Consider the following 15,170-nt stretch of genomic DNA (forward strand, 5'->3'; position numbering starts at 1 on the left):
TTCGAAGAGTTAAGAAAACAAATCTAAAATCGACCAATTATAGAATAAAAATTAAGAAAACAATATTATTGCCAACAATGAGAAGAAATCAATAGAAAATTTAGAATACAAAAATTAATGATTACCAAAATAAAAATAAAAGAGAAAGAATATCAGATAAAAGATAAATGCATAGGGAAATGTTATAGGAAAATTAACAACGAAATATTAAAGAGTCCAGAAACACTGAACAAGGAAAATATAAAGGAAGAATTTATCAAATATGTTATATATTAAAATAACTTATTGTTGAAATAGACACAAGTCTTAATATTGGCATCCTTGACAAATATTGCACAAGATTAGTGGGGAAATTAAAAAAAAAAAACTCAAAACATTGTGAGAATTGAAAATTAAGAATAAACAGAAGAAACTTAAGTCTTTCAGAGAAAAATCTGGTCACTTACAAAGAAATAAAGATCAAACTGTCATGAGTTATTTGGAAGCTTAAAAAAGAGTAGCTCATACCTTTCAAACCTTAAAAAAATAGATTTCAGCTTTGCATTTTCTATCTAGCCAAAATTACCAGTCTAGTGTGGCTACAGACCAAAGATAATTCAGATTTTGCAAAACATTGGAAATATAATCTCCAAAGCATTTTTTTTCCTTAAGGTGTGATGTTAGAATTTAGGACATTCGATTGAAAGGTAATGCCCAAAAGGAGAAAGACATGGATCCAGGAACGAGCAGAACCATGAAGGGAAGCTTCAGAATTGCAACATGGAGAACTGCCAGATAAACAGTTTTAATAAGAGCCTGAAGAATAAAAAGCGCACTTTGGGACAGAACAACACTGACATGAGGAAAAATACTTCAAGGAAAAAGAAAAATGTGAATATGATAAAGATATAAGTGTGAGTTGCAAAGGTACAGGATGAGTGAAAAAGAAAATTATTTAGAAACTCAAAAGAAGGTAAAGGAAAGCTGGTAAAGAAAGTTGTTCATATATAAGCAAATTAAATTATAGCATGGATTTGAGAGATTAGACAAGTATAAGAAAAATAATTTCAAGTAAATGTTAGAAAATTCTTCTTTGATAGGATTAGCAGTTAAATTGGACCCTTTAAGAATGAGATATTATCTTTCTCTGCTTGACTTATTTCTCTAGCTAAGTGAAATAAGTCAAGCAGAGAAAGTCAATTATCATATGGTTTCCCTTATTTGTGGAACATAAGGAATAGCGTGGAAGACGTTAGGAGAAGGAAGGGAAAAATGAAGGGGGGGAAATCGGAGGGAGAGACGAACCATGAGAGACTATGGACTCTGAGAAACAAACTGAGGGTTTTAGAGGGGGGTGGTTAGCCCGGTGATGGGTATTAAAGAGGGCACGTTCTGCATGGAGCACTGGGTGTTATAGGAAAACAATGAATTGTGGATTACCACATCAAAAACTAATGATGTATTGTATGGTGATTAACATAACATAATAAAATAAAATAAACAAGAATGAAATACTGTCATAAAAAACTACTCAGTACAGCATTAAAAGCTATTTGCACTTTCACAATTATTTTATGCTGTTTATTGATTTTAAACCTTTGTAACTTTAAAGAGAAATGATAAAATACCCAGTTATCATCATTGGCAGTTATAAATAGGTCCCCATTAACAATATAAGTTACTCCTTCCCTCCCACTCTCCCCCACTTCCTTGTCTCCTTCTCTATCTCTCTCTCTTTCTCTCTTTCTCTCTTTTTTAACTGATAAAAGTAGAAAAATATAATGGAAAAGAGAGATGGAAGGGCAATCATACTTTCATTTTTATTCCCAAAAAAATGAGAAAAGAAAGAATATTTTTTATGATTAATAGCAGAAATAATGCATCTTTGAGTAGATGGTCTCACATTCTAGAAGTGATCATTGCAAAAATAGTGATTTCACAAGAGATGATATAAAAGCAAAATCAACAGTCTCTAGTTCTGATATATCAAAAAATAATGGAATTTGCCCATCATTTAGATGAAACAACAACCCAAAGTATTAAGAACAGATATACAATTAGATGATTAAATTATGACCCCTGAGTAGTGAGATTAACAGTAAGAGAGAATAAGAGAAGAAACTGTTGTCTTTCTGGCCCAAACGTTTCAACTCTTTTTAAATATTTTATAATTTCCTTAAATTTCTAAATATAGAGAAATGTGAAAAACCAATACACTACAATAGGCTATTTGAACACAATATATCTTGTAATTTTATGTTTCATACCAAATTTAAAAATTTATTTCATTACAGATAATTTCCAATTGGTATTACAAATATTTGGATAGATATCTACATTAATACATATACAATGACTTTGTGGTTTAGGAATAAATTCTGCTTATTTATCTCTCACTAAGATAAATAGCAGATTTTTTTGATAATTTTTAAGAAGTAAATGGCAAGTTCTAGCATATATCAGTTGACACTTTATCATCTTGTCTTACTATTCTGTTTTACTCTACATTAAATTCTGAGATTGCCTGGATCTCCACATGCCTTCTGTCCACTTAGTCCTATTCTTCAATAACATAGAAAACAAGTAGCTAGCAGGGTGCATTTTTGCTCTGAGAATGTCTAAGTCTTTACTGCCCTTCTATTATTTACATTTCCTGTGATGCCAATATATATCAATAAAGGGCACGAGAAGATGACTTCTGCTGAGACATTTATGTTTTCACCATCGCCTGTGTGTTAAAAACCCATGGCACTTAAAAAAAAAAAAATGAGAGTTGCTCTTTTGTAGTATCAGTTCAAAAAAGAAATAATCACTTGGGAAATTTTACTCTGAATCTGCTGCAAAGAAACCCAGCAGAGAAGAAAGGCTTGCAAAACCATAGAAGGCAGTAAATGTCAGAAAAGGTGGGTCATTCTAGCTTGTAACCATAAGGGCATTTCACTTATACTCAAGCTCATTGTTATGCTTAGTCAACTATAACCTTATGTCAAGCTGATCTTTGCTCTGTGGAACTCTAGAAGTAACTACAGGTAACAAATTTTGAAATGATATACTGCCTCCAATTTAGAGGAGGACTTTGCAGGAATATACCCCTAAATAAAATTAATTGCAGTTAAAATGTAAAAATAAAAATTATTTCTTGGAGTTCCTTGATTTCTAAGTTTCAGTAAGTGTAAATTTTTCAGATGTTATTTTCACTCTCATTATTTCATTGAGTTTTGCAAACTCAAGAGTCCATATATCTTCAGATATGTGAAGAAAATCCATACAACTACGATCAAGTGTAGTATCTGTTCTTATCAGTTTAACACATTTTTTTAAAAAGATTTTATGTATTCATTTAAGAGAGAGACAGAGAGAGCACAAGTAGAGGGAGATGCAGAGAGAGAAGGAGAAACAGACTCCCCGCTGAGCTGGGAGCCCGACGTGGGGCTTGATCCCAGGACCTGGAGATCATGACCTGACCCGAAAGCAGATGCCCAACCATCTGAGCCACACAGGAGCCCCATTATATCTAATACATTTTTAATCTGTATACTCTCCAAGTGTGTTTAGTTATCATATGGTATATAGAAGAAAATGAAGAGCTGTGAACTTCCAATAGAAGAAAGAAAATATTTATTTTGAAATATTATTTTGTTTATTAATTTTTTTTAGTTCTACGAAAAGACCAACATTTGATAAAATGAACAATTTAAGTGAAGTAACAAAAATATTCAGGTTAAATATAAAATATAATTTAGACAAATATGCAAGACATTTTCATCTTCTTTTACCAAAATCATAAAACAAATTAGATTTAAACTTCAAAAATGATCAGAAAATACAGACATCACGACTTCTCTAGAATGTGAAACTAAATCAATCAGATGAAACAGTGTAATTTATATCATACTCTGTCAAGAAAATAAACTCTACAAATGTTTACACATACATCAATATCTAATTTATTTTTTAAGGAAACTTTAGTGTTAAGAAGATGGCTTTGATTAACTTTGTTTTGCTTTTGAAGGCTATTTAGAAATCAATTGTGTAGAAGAAATTGTCCCTGTTATGACTGAAAATGAAGCAAAATGACATGCTGAGAAAATATGGTTGTTGGTTCCTATGTTTGTTTTGATCTCCTACCTATATTCCATAAAGTACCTGCTTGTGAATGTTATCCTGGAAGTAGTCTACACAGCTATTTAGTAGGTACTTAGTTTATACCAGTGATTAGTAATGCAATTTAAGAAATTCAAGGCTACATTACACAATTTCACTTTATAATATATTCCATCCCTAATCTCTGGAAAAATCCTTTCTGCTAACACAAAACAGACAATGATAAGCTAGTTAAAACGATACATGAATGACTTATTTCGCTCAGCATAATACCCTCCAGTTCCAAAAGACATGTATCATATGACCTCACTGATATGAGGAATTCTTTAATCTCAGAAACAACCTGAGGGTTGCTGGAGTGGTGGGGGGTGGGAGGGATGGGGTGGCTGGATGATAGACAATGGGGAGGGTATGTGCTATGGTGAGCGCTGTGAAGTGTACAAGACTGTTGAATCACAGAACTGTACCTTTGAAGCAAATAATACACTATATGTTAAAAAAAATTAAAAAAAGAAGAAGATAGCAGGAGGGGAAGAATGAAGGGGGGGAATCGGAGGGGGAGACGAACCATGAGAGACTATGGACTCTGAGAAACACTCTGAGGGTTCTAGAGGGGAGGGGGGTAGGGGGATGGGCTAGCCTGGTGATGGGTATTAAAGAGGGCACATTCTGCCTGGAGCACTGGGTGTTACATGCAAACAATGAATCATGGAACACTACATCAAAAACTAAGGATGTAATATATGGTGATTAACATAAAATAATAAAAAAAGAGTCCTTAAAAAAAAGATAAATGAAAACAATAGTTGATGGTAAGCATAGGATAACATGCCATCACATGTAACTTCTTTTCAGTGTAACATTGTCTTGAAGTCAAGTCATTTACAAAACGTCATTAATTCATTAAATCAAAAATATTTCTTGAGCATGTACCAGGTGTAACAAATTGTTCTAAATTCTGAAGGTGCAGGAATGAACAAGACAAACAAAACTCTGTCCTCATGGAGTTTACATTTTATTTGGAGAGGCAAAAATGCTGAAAAGCTTGAAATAAGTAAACTTTAGAGGTCAAGGATATGAGGAATGCAGTGAAGAGAATAAGAAGAAACATCTATTGAAGTAGGAAGGAAAATAAGAGCCTGTGATTTACTTGAAACTGTGATTGACTATTGAGTTTATCATCTGGTGACCTAAAAATCAATTTGTGGAGTGGTGTGGATCAAATGAAAATTTGAATCAGTTCAAAAGCATATTGGAGAAGAGAATAGAAACAACTAATATAGACAATTCTTTCAAACAATTTTTCTCAAAGAGATTCAGAAAATGGGTGTGGTAGCCGGAGGGAGAGCAGAACTCTCTGTGCACATAGCCACACACGAAATAATTGTATCCTATCGATGTGATACAAAACAAAAAACTACTTTGAAATGATTCTGGTATTTGTATCAACTTCAATTTTGAACCAGGTACACTGAAAACAATGAAAGATTTTGAGTATAAGAAAATTATTTTATGCTTATTGTTTAATGAAATCGGTATGGGCAATGAAGTTTGTGTACAAAAGATTTATGATATTTCTATTTAACTCTTAAACAACTAATGGATTTTGTTTTTTGTTTTGTGTTTTTTTTTTAAAGATTTTATTTATTTGAGAGAGAGAATGAGAAAGAGAGAGAGCACATGAGAGTGGGGAGGGCCGGAGGGAGAAGCAGACTCCCCGCTGAGCAGGGAGCCCGATGCGGGACTCCATCCCGGGACTCCAGGATCATGACCTGAGCCGAAGGCAGTCGCTTAACCAACTGAGCCACCCAGGCGCCCCACAACTAATGGATTTTGAAAAAAAAAAAAAAAACTTCTGCTAAAATTCGGGTATGCAGAGAAAAATATATCTTTACTTTTTTTTTCCTAATTTGTTGCATCCCTTTATAAAACTGATACCTACTGGGTGGAAAATCCAAAACCATAACGGGGTAGCAGGTAGGGGCTTAAATCGCTGTGGTCTCCATGTAACAATTAAAAAGCCCGTTTTGGGGGCGCCTGGGTGGCTCAGTTGAGTAAGCGTCTGCCTTCAGCTGAGGTCATGATCCCGGGGTCCTGGGATGGAATCCCGCGATGGGCTCCCCGCTCCGCGGGAAGCCTGCTTCTCCCTCTCCCACTCCCCCTGCTTGTCTCCCCTCTCTCGCTGTCTCTTTCTGTCAAATATATAAATCTTTTTTTTAAAAAGCCCATTTTGGGGGCGCTTGGGTGGCTCAATCATTAAGCGTCTGCATTAGGCTCAGGTCATGATCCCAGGGTCCTGGGATCGAGCCCCGCATCGAGCTCCCTGCTCAGCGGGAGGCCTGCTTCTCCCTCTCCCACTCCCCCTGCTTGTGTTCCCTCTCTCGCTGTCTCTCTCTCTGTCAAATAAATAAATGAAATCTTTAAAAAAAAAGCCCATTTTGTATAAAATTCTTCAGTCTCTCTGATGGATGATCTCCAGCACACTGTGACCTACTTTGCAAGAGGGTATCTGGGCATGAAGTGGGGCTTAGGTTTCTTGGCTTACTGTGTTTTATGAGTGTTTTCTACTAACCTAGCATTGCAACCCTCCTAGATGAGGGTCTTTGGAATAACATAAGTGCACTATCCTTGTACTAGGTAAATTGTGCTTGTTTTACTGATAGGAGCTCACCCTATTGATGACACTTGCTGAGGTCTATGGGTGACATAATTTTTAATCTGGTAAATCTCTTGGCTGGATCTGATACTGGTGGGTACTATCTGATTAACCGGAACTCAACTAGGTTCTCACCATGAATACAGACATTTGAGTTTTGCCATGCACTCACTATGGACCCTCACTGGGAGGGCTATCTTAATTTATGCTCTTGGGACACCTCCATCTCAGCATAAGATAGCAATGCCCCTTGCACTCAGTCCAATTGCCTTCACTCTATCCCCTGTAAAACTTCTTAATCTCATATGGAAATTTCAGGATATGAGCAAGTAGCTACCTTGCTACTCAAAGTGCAGGAGACAGACTACAAGACTTGGCATCATCTGAGTGTTTTTTAGAAAATTAGAATCTCAGTCTCTTCACTTTTCACTGAAACTACCATTTCCATATCTGCATTATAATATAGTGTGGGAAGCACTGACCTAGAGTACTAACTCTAGTTCTTCAAGAACTAATTCTAGTCTTAATCTTTGATAGGATGAATAGAATTCAAAGAGAGTCTCACACTCACATCTTGACAGAAAGCGATGGTTTGGCCTGGGTAAAAGACCTCATGAATGAACCTAAAGAAGAGGAAGTTATGGGGCGCCTGGGTGGCTCAGTCGTTAAGCGTCTGCCTTCGGCTCAGGTAATGATCCCAGGGTCCTGGGATCGAGCCCCGCATCGGGCTCCCCGCTTAGCGGGAAGCCTGCTTCTCCCTCTCCCACTCCCCCTGCTTGTGTTCCCTCTCTTGCTGTGTCTCTCTCTGTCAAATAAATAAATAAATACCTTTAAAAATTAAAAAAAAAAAAAGAAGAGGAAGTTAAAATGGATCAGGATTTAGGGAGAAAAATAAAATGTATTGGTTTACTATTTATCAAACATTAACAAAATATTAAAGTCATTAAAGTTGTTTCATGATAAAAAGGAAAAAATGAAATTTCAGTGGAGTTTTCAAGCTATCATTCTAACCCAGTGGTTAATCTGAGCATCATTTATGGTTGATCATCCTGATGTTATATGGCTCCTGATAAAAAAGGAAGGGCATAACTCACCTGCAGAATATTTTAACCAAAAATGTATGCTTTTGATGCATGGAGACTTTTATACTAATTTCCCTTTTATAGAAAATTAAGGGGGGGGTAGAAAAGAACCAAAGAAAACTATAAGGAAGGTTATCAGAACAATCCAGAAGGTAGAGTAACGGTCTGAATTTCTTTGAAAAGTCAGTGTAATAAAATGAAAATGAAAAGGTGTCCAGGGCTGGGGGCTGGGGGGAGGAGAACTTTAATAAAGAGACAAGAGCTAAATCCACATTTTCTTTCACTTGAATGAAATCATTTCTAATATGATACAATTTTCAAAAATAGATGAAGTACATCTACAGCAAGAAGAGAAAATGTTACCAGTCTCATTGATCCGCATGTGCTTCACTGTAGGTAAGATTGGTTCGCAGAATCTGATGTTATCTTCTGCTATACTAAGGCTCAATGGCTCAAATATCTATGGTTCCTAAATTTAAAAATAATTTTAAATAAAAGTATATGGACTTGGCTTAGCCTAGTTTTTCATTGTTTCTTCACTTTGTTTACATCTAAATAATGGGAGAAACACTTTTTTACATCTAGATGGAAGGAGGAGTTCCCTCTCTCTCTCTCTTTCTCATTCTTGTACTGTAATCCTTCCTCTCGCTCTTTCTCCCTAGATCACGATTCCCTAATTAAACACAAATAGAGGAGAGAGAGCTCAAAGCACTCCTATTACAAACACTCATTTTACTTAGGAAGAAAATATATTAGGACTATTTTCTAACTAGTGCTTAACTAATGCTTCTAAGCAGTGTTGACTGAAAAACAATCTTTTGGGGGGGAACTGTTTAGAATAGATTTGGGTTTACAGGAAAAGTTACAAAGATAGTAAAGAAATTTCTCATGTATGCCATACTCACTTTCCACTATTTTTAACATCTTATATAGGCTGGTATATTTGTCATGATTAATGAACCAATATTTATATATTATTAACTAAAGTCCATATTTTATTCAGATTTACTTAGGTTTCACTTGATGTTCTTTTGTTGTTCCATTCCCATCTAAGATAAAACATTACATTTATTAGTCATATCTCTGTAGACTTCCCTTCCCTGTGAGTTTTTCAGTCTTTCCTCAGTTTTTAGTATCTTGATAGTTTTGATATTAGTCAAATGTTTTATACAATGTCTCTTAATTGGGACTTTGTCTGATATTTTTGTTAAGATTAGATTGGATTTATATTTATATTTTATATTATATTTATATGATATGGGGGAGGAACCCATAGAAGTAAAGTGCTATTCTTATCACATCATATCAAGGGTACATATTGTCAACATGTCTTATCAGTATTAACGATATCTTTCATCATCTTGTTGAGGAAGTGCTTCTCAGATTTCTCCATGGTAATGTCAAGTATTCTTTCCCCCTTCCTATATTGCCTTCTTTGGAAAGAAGTCATTCTGTATAGTTCACACTTAAGGGACGCTTAGCTGACTGAGCCACCCAGGTGCCCCCAACTGAACAATTTTAAGGGAAATGTTGAATACATTATTAATCTAAGAAAGGGGATAATAACAAACTTTTAAATATATGGAGAAAGATTTATTTAATTTCTCTACTTTTAGATATTTGCTTCCATTTATCCACAATTATATACACTTATCTAATAAAATTTCTCACACCTATTTTTATTCTCACAGCCTTGATTATAAGAATAAATACTTAACAGTTGAATTATTGTTATAAATTTTAGAAAACATAAGAAAGCTCAAATCTACTCCAGGAATACAAAGCAACTTATTATCCACCAAGAAGTAATTTAAATACAAGTATCCATCCTTATATACAAGCTCTGTAGCAGAAAGTATAAGTAATTTACCCAATAGCCGTCCACTATTTTTCCTCACTACTGGTATTCTGATTTTATTCAAATAAAAATGTCCTCAATCAAAGATCAAGAATTATAAATTGTTATTTTCAGTCCATTCAGTCCTGAACATTTGGCTAATGATTGGTCGGGGTCAAACACGTGACTCTCTTCTGTACACTAAGTTGTAGGGGAAAGTTTGATAGGGCATTTCTGAGAAAGGCTTTTTTCCTAATAAAAGAGAGACTTTCTGGGAAAGAGGAGACTTTTATTATAAACATTCATTTGTGTTTTTTATAGTTTATTTATTGTCGACCTCTTTTTCCTGTATTTTAACTTGGTTGGGTAGACTCCAAATCAGTGAAGTTCCTATAACTGTCTTACATGAACAAAAGACCAAAACAATCAAAGATCCCCAATGTAGCACCCTGAAGTTACCAAACCTCAAAACCAGCCCTAGAACTGACTAAATCCAGGTACACTTTTACGTGAAGTAATGAAATGAATTAATCTGCTTAACTGCTATTATTATTATTATTATTATTATTATTATTATTATAGAATTCTATCACCCTCAGCAGAAAACGACATAACTATTAAACTCTCAAATATTAGATACTAACCAAGGACATCTAATCATTAGGACATATCAAATATCTCTTATTTCTCACTATTTTTTCCTGCCTCATAGTAGTGTATTCTTTGGTAAACATACCCAATTTGAAAAGGCTTTTCTTTTGTATATGCATAATGTATGTAGTTGAGATATTTATACGGTAAGATTAAAAATATTTGGAACTAACTCTTTTATCATTGTTCACCTTCAAGGTCAGGAGAACACCAAATTCTGTAAATTCCCTCCCTGTGCTATTTTTTGCATACACTTCCATGTTCTTTTTCCATTAGCCTAGTATATTATGTTATCACCTCATGCCTGGTGTGCCAGTTGGTACTTTCAAAGCTGCATCTCCAGTCTCTGCTTACTCCTATGTTCAAATACTAGTAATACTTAGACACCTCACAATACCACTTTCCCCCATTACTCCTGTTTTTAATATTCATCTTTGTAATATCTCGTCAAATCATTTAAAGTTCTGGTCTTCTGATTCTTTCCTAGTGATTTTGCCAGCTTTGAGAAAAGAACATTTGTTATAGAGAATTGAGAAGCTGCTGTTTTTAAAATGTTTCTATGACATTTGCCATCACTAAAATCATGTGAAGTTTATACAACATACACCTTAGAAACATTGTTTCCTCCTCTATTCTGTATCTACAATTCAAGAGTGGTTGTGGGCACTCTTGCCTTGACATATAGGAAAAATCAGGAGATTAGTCTTCTCCCCTCAAAATAAAGTCAAGTAGTCTACTGGTATGGATGACTGAGAATAATAAGCAGTTATCACGGCTTTGAGAGAGAGAGGGAGCACGTGCATGTGCAAGCACACACATGCAAGTGGGGGGAGGGGCAGAGGGAGAGAAGCTTCAAGCGGACTCTGCACTGAGCCCTGAGCCCAACATGGGGCTTGATCTCAACACCCATGAGATCATGACCCGAGCCGAAACCAAGAGTCAGATGCTTAACGGACTGAGCCACCCAGCTGCCCCATAAAGGGAGAAATTCTTTTTTTTTTCTTTTAAAGATTTTATTTATTCCAGAAAGGTGGGGAGGGACAGAGGGAGAGGGTCAAGCTGACTCTGTGCTGAGTGCAGAGCCCAACTTGGGGCTCCCTCCCAGGTCCCGGAGATCATGACTTGAGCTGAAACGGAGAGCTGAGAGTCGGACAAACTGAGCCACCCAGATGCCCCAGAGAGAATTTTTTTTAAAAGATATTTAGAACAAAAAAGTTTATGGTAAGTTCAACTTTAAAAGATATTAAGTCCTTCCTTAATTCCTTAATTCATGACGTTTTAAAGCAAAACTCTTTCTAGATTAGGATAAGAAAAAGCTGATTAATTCCTAAATAAACATCTTTCTATTAATAATAGCCCCTTACCAGAGGAGAATATGAAGGCAAGATATAATAATGTGTACTTGGAATATGCATTTTTCCTTAGTACAAAATAGCTTGAAGATATTAAACATTATTCAAAATGAAATGTTGGAGTGTTAAAATGTGCTCCTATTTTTTAAGAATAGTTTAATCTGTGTCCTTTAAGAAGATAGGATACACCAAAAATCATTTCAAGATTAAATTCAATAGCCTGAGTCTTTCCCCACACTGGTGGAAAAGCGCTAGTTCTCATCTGGACTGTCATAAAGACAAGTCTGCTAAATCTCACACTGATCCAGCATGGCAAATATCTCAGAGTGTGTCTCCTTTCACTAGAAGTAATTTGCTTTTTTTGGTCTCCCTATGTTCAAGTTCCTTCTCTTTTCTTTATATTCAGAGTGCCTAATTGATGATATAACATCTGTTGTTAACATGGGTACAACTTTTAGCTACATTTAATACACATAATTGTCTTTCTGATGGAATCAATTTGGAGTTGGACAATTTGGATTTCCAACTAGACAATTAGAGTGTTATGACTATATCAGCACAGGTACTTTGTAAAATTTTGGATGACCTATATGTCCAGATATGTATTCTGTAGTTAATCAGGCAAGTTTCTATTCAAGGAGACATAGCTTGATAGGATAATATAAAGGGATTAAAAGAATCATTTAGAAGTATATTAGTTAATATTCTGTTCACTTGTTACTTTATATTATAACAAGTGAAATACATTTACTTCATTATTATTATTGAAAGGTGGACACTAGTCAAAAGTTTGGTTTAGTCACTCTGACGCTATACCTCAGTTTTAGCACTAGAAAATTATGTGTGGTTGAGATGAAATTTCTTTTGGAATTTTTTAATTTTTTAAATTCAATCTTTTCAATACATACTCTCTTCTCTGGCATTCTGTCTACTTTTTGTATTTATATATTGGATTATTTTATTCCTATTTGATGCCCGTGTTACTTATATTAGAGGGTAAATAACTTGGATAAAGTTGATAATAGTGACAATAATCATTTTATTTACATCATGTATAATTTAGATAATATCCAAGTGGTCTACATATACTATTTAATTTAGTTAACCCTACCAACTAAAGCTTCTATATGATTTATTTTCTGACAAGTAAATAAAACCTACTTTCTACCCTGTTCATAAAAACATGCTGTGCTATGAATATCTGGTTCCAAATGGAAGAGTGCCATATGTCATAAGCATAATTTATAAATTAGTTTATTCCATTTGTCAAAATTTTAATGAGTATTCTATAAGTTCACAGAGCATTCGATCCTTTTCTTAAGCCTAAACTCAGTATATAATATGTGGCCAGAAGGATATAAAGTCCCACCATTACATTAATTTATCAGTTTCAATTTCATTGACATACTTCTTTTTTTTTAAAGATTTTATTTATTTATTTGAGAGAGAGAGAATGAGAGATAGCACGAGAGGGAAGAGGGTCAGAGGAAGAAGCGGGCTCCCTGCTCTATCCCAGGACTCCAGGATCATGACCTGAGCCTAAGGCAGTCGCTTAACCAACTGAGCCACCCAGGCACCCTCATTGATGTACTTCTGATTGGGCACCCTTTCTGATGCATTTATAATCTGTAACTATGTAAAGCAGAGGTTAATGAATACTTAGTTTCTGACCAGGCTACTACAAATTTCTAACTTGCAAATTTTCAAATGCTGGAATTTTACCTTTGATACATTCTTTGTATGAGTCTAACATTTTATAAGAGACAAGTAGAAGTAAAATCTTAATTAAAATTGTATCATTTACTTTGTCTTCCCTACATTGAAACTATATGGTGAGAAGCTATGGCTAGGGAAAGGGGAAGCTTCAGCACAATGGAAAAGAAATTGAACAGAACCCTTTATGTTTTTAGTATTAGGTCATTATGGATTTCCAAGGTACTTTTGAACAGGTGTATCTACCAATATATTATACTTAATCTCTTAGTTCCGCAAAATTTAACTAATATTTCCTCTGAAACCATGTTGAGAAACAGTATGTTTTATTAGAATATTCTCATTGTCTCAAAGGTTTCAAGGAATTTTGCAAATAAAATATTCAATCATGAGCACAAAACTCCTAACCAAGTTCCACCTTAGAAAACCAAAGTACATTGTAGAACTCAAAGTTAATTGAAGAGACATTTTAATGACAATTTAATGGATGGAGATAAAAATATAATTTTCCAACTTAATATTCTGCTTTTAATAAGACACAAATTAATGTCAAAATTAATATAACATACATTTTAGTTTTGCAAAACAGCTAGAAATTTTTTAAAAAGCAGAAACATACTAAACTCTCTCTCTTCCAGAATTTAAATATCCAAAACTTCTTAACAGTATGCATAAAAATCCACTTTGATTTCCATTTTATTACTTTCTTGTTGCTATAAAATTCCAAACACTTTATACACTTGTTGCAAGTATTGACTTTGAAATACTTATGAGGTAATAATTCGTTTTAGTTTTCTGGGTACCAATTTCTGAGAAATTGAATTTAAAGAATAACAACCTGGCAATCTTTAATCATATTGTATGAATATTACATCATGACTAGAGTTCTTTCTAATTTATATTTGCATGAACCCCCATTCTATAGCAAATGAAAATGATTTTGCCCATCAGAGAGCAACTTATATTTAGTTTCATTTATATATTCTCCATTTAAAATTCAAAGAACTCATAATAATTTTGTATAGTGTCTTTTCAATCAGGTGTTTAACAATTTAATTGCAGAATAGTCAGTAATTACAATTCAGCACTCAATATGTTCATTTTTTTTCTAATTTTCCTGAAATTAAAGTGTGCAACATTTTTCTGTATACATAATACAGAAAAATTTTCTATCTTGAAGTAATGATAAATATCTTAAGTCATAACTCTGATCAAATTATCTATTTACTCTTGGTCTAGCATTACACAAAGTAGAAACTGTACATTCTCAAGATCCCCAGAATGCCATTTGCCAGATTTCTGAATGTGCATACCAGCCAAAGGGGCTGACAGTAATTTTAAGTGTTTGCAATTTTCAACCCTGCTGTTTGTTAAGAGTCTTCAAAAAGAGGGTGGAGCCATTGCGTTGATTTACAATATGTACATTGAACTTTTTGAGGAGTAAATACAGCTTAATTCTCAAGGGTTTGTTCTGAGGAAGGCAGTATTAGTTTAATTGTATGAAAAATCAGAATTTTATTTGAACAAAATGAAAGACTAAAATGTACTTTTGAAAGATACATAAAAATGTACTTAAATTGCTAATGTACTATACAATTAGTTACTTTTGAGTTTAAACAAAACTCAATTTCAGTTCTGTTCGGCTAACAGGAAGTTTCCAGTATTGGGTTTAAGTAAGCTGACAGAGCTGTGGATTTTTCTGTTTATTTATAAAGAAAATTCATACTGATGCAGAGATGATCAGTATATTTTAAATAACTGACATTACTTAAAATATTTTGATACTTTTAAAATTT

This window comes from Callorhinus ursinus, unplaced genomic scaffold, assembly GCF_003265705.2.
Source record: "Callorhinus ursinus isolate GAN/ISIS: 27379988/994484 unplaced genomic scaffold, GSC_fseal_2.0 scaffold4, whole genome shotgun sequence".
NCBI lineage: Eukaryota > Metazoa > Chordata > Mammalia > Carnivora > Otariidae > Callorhinus > Callorhinus ursinus.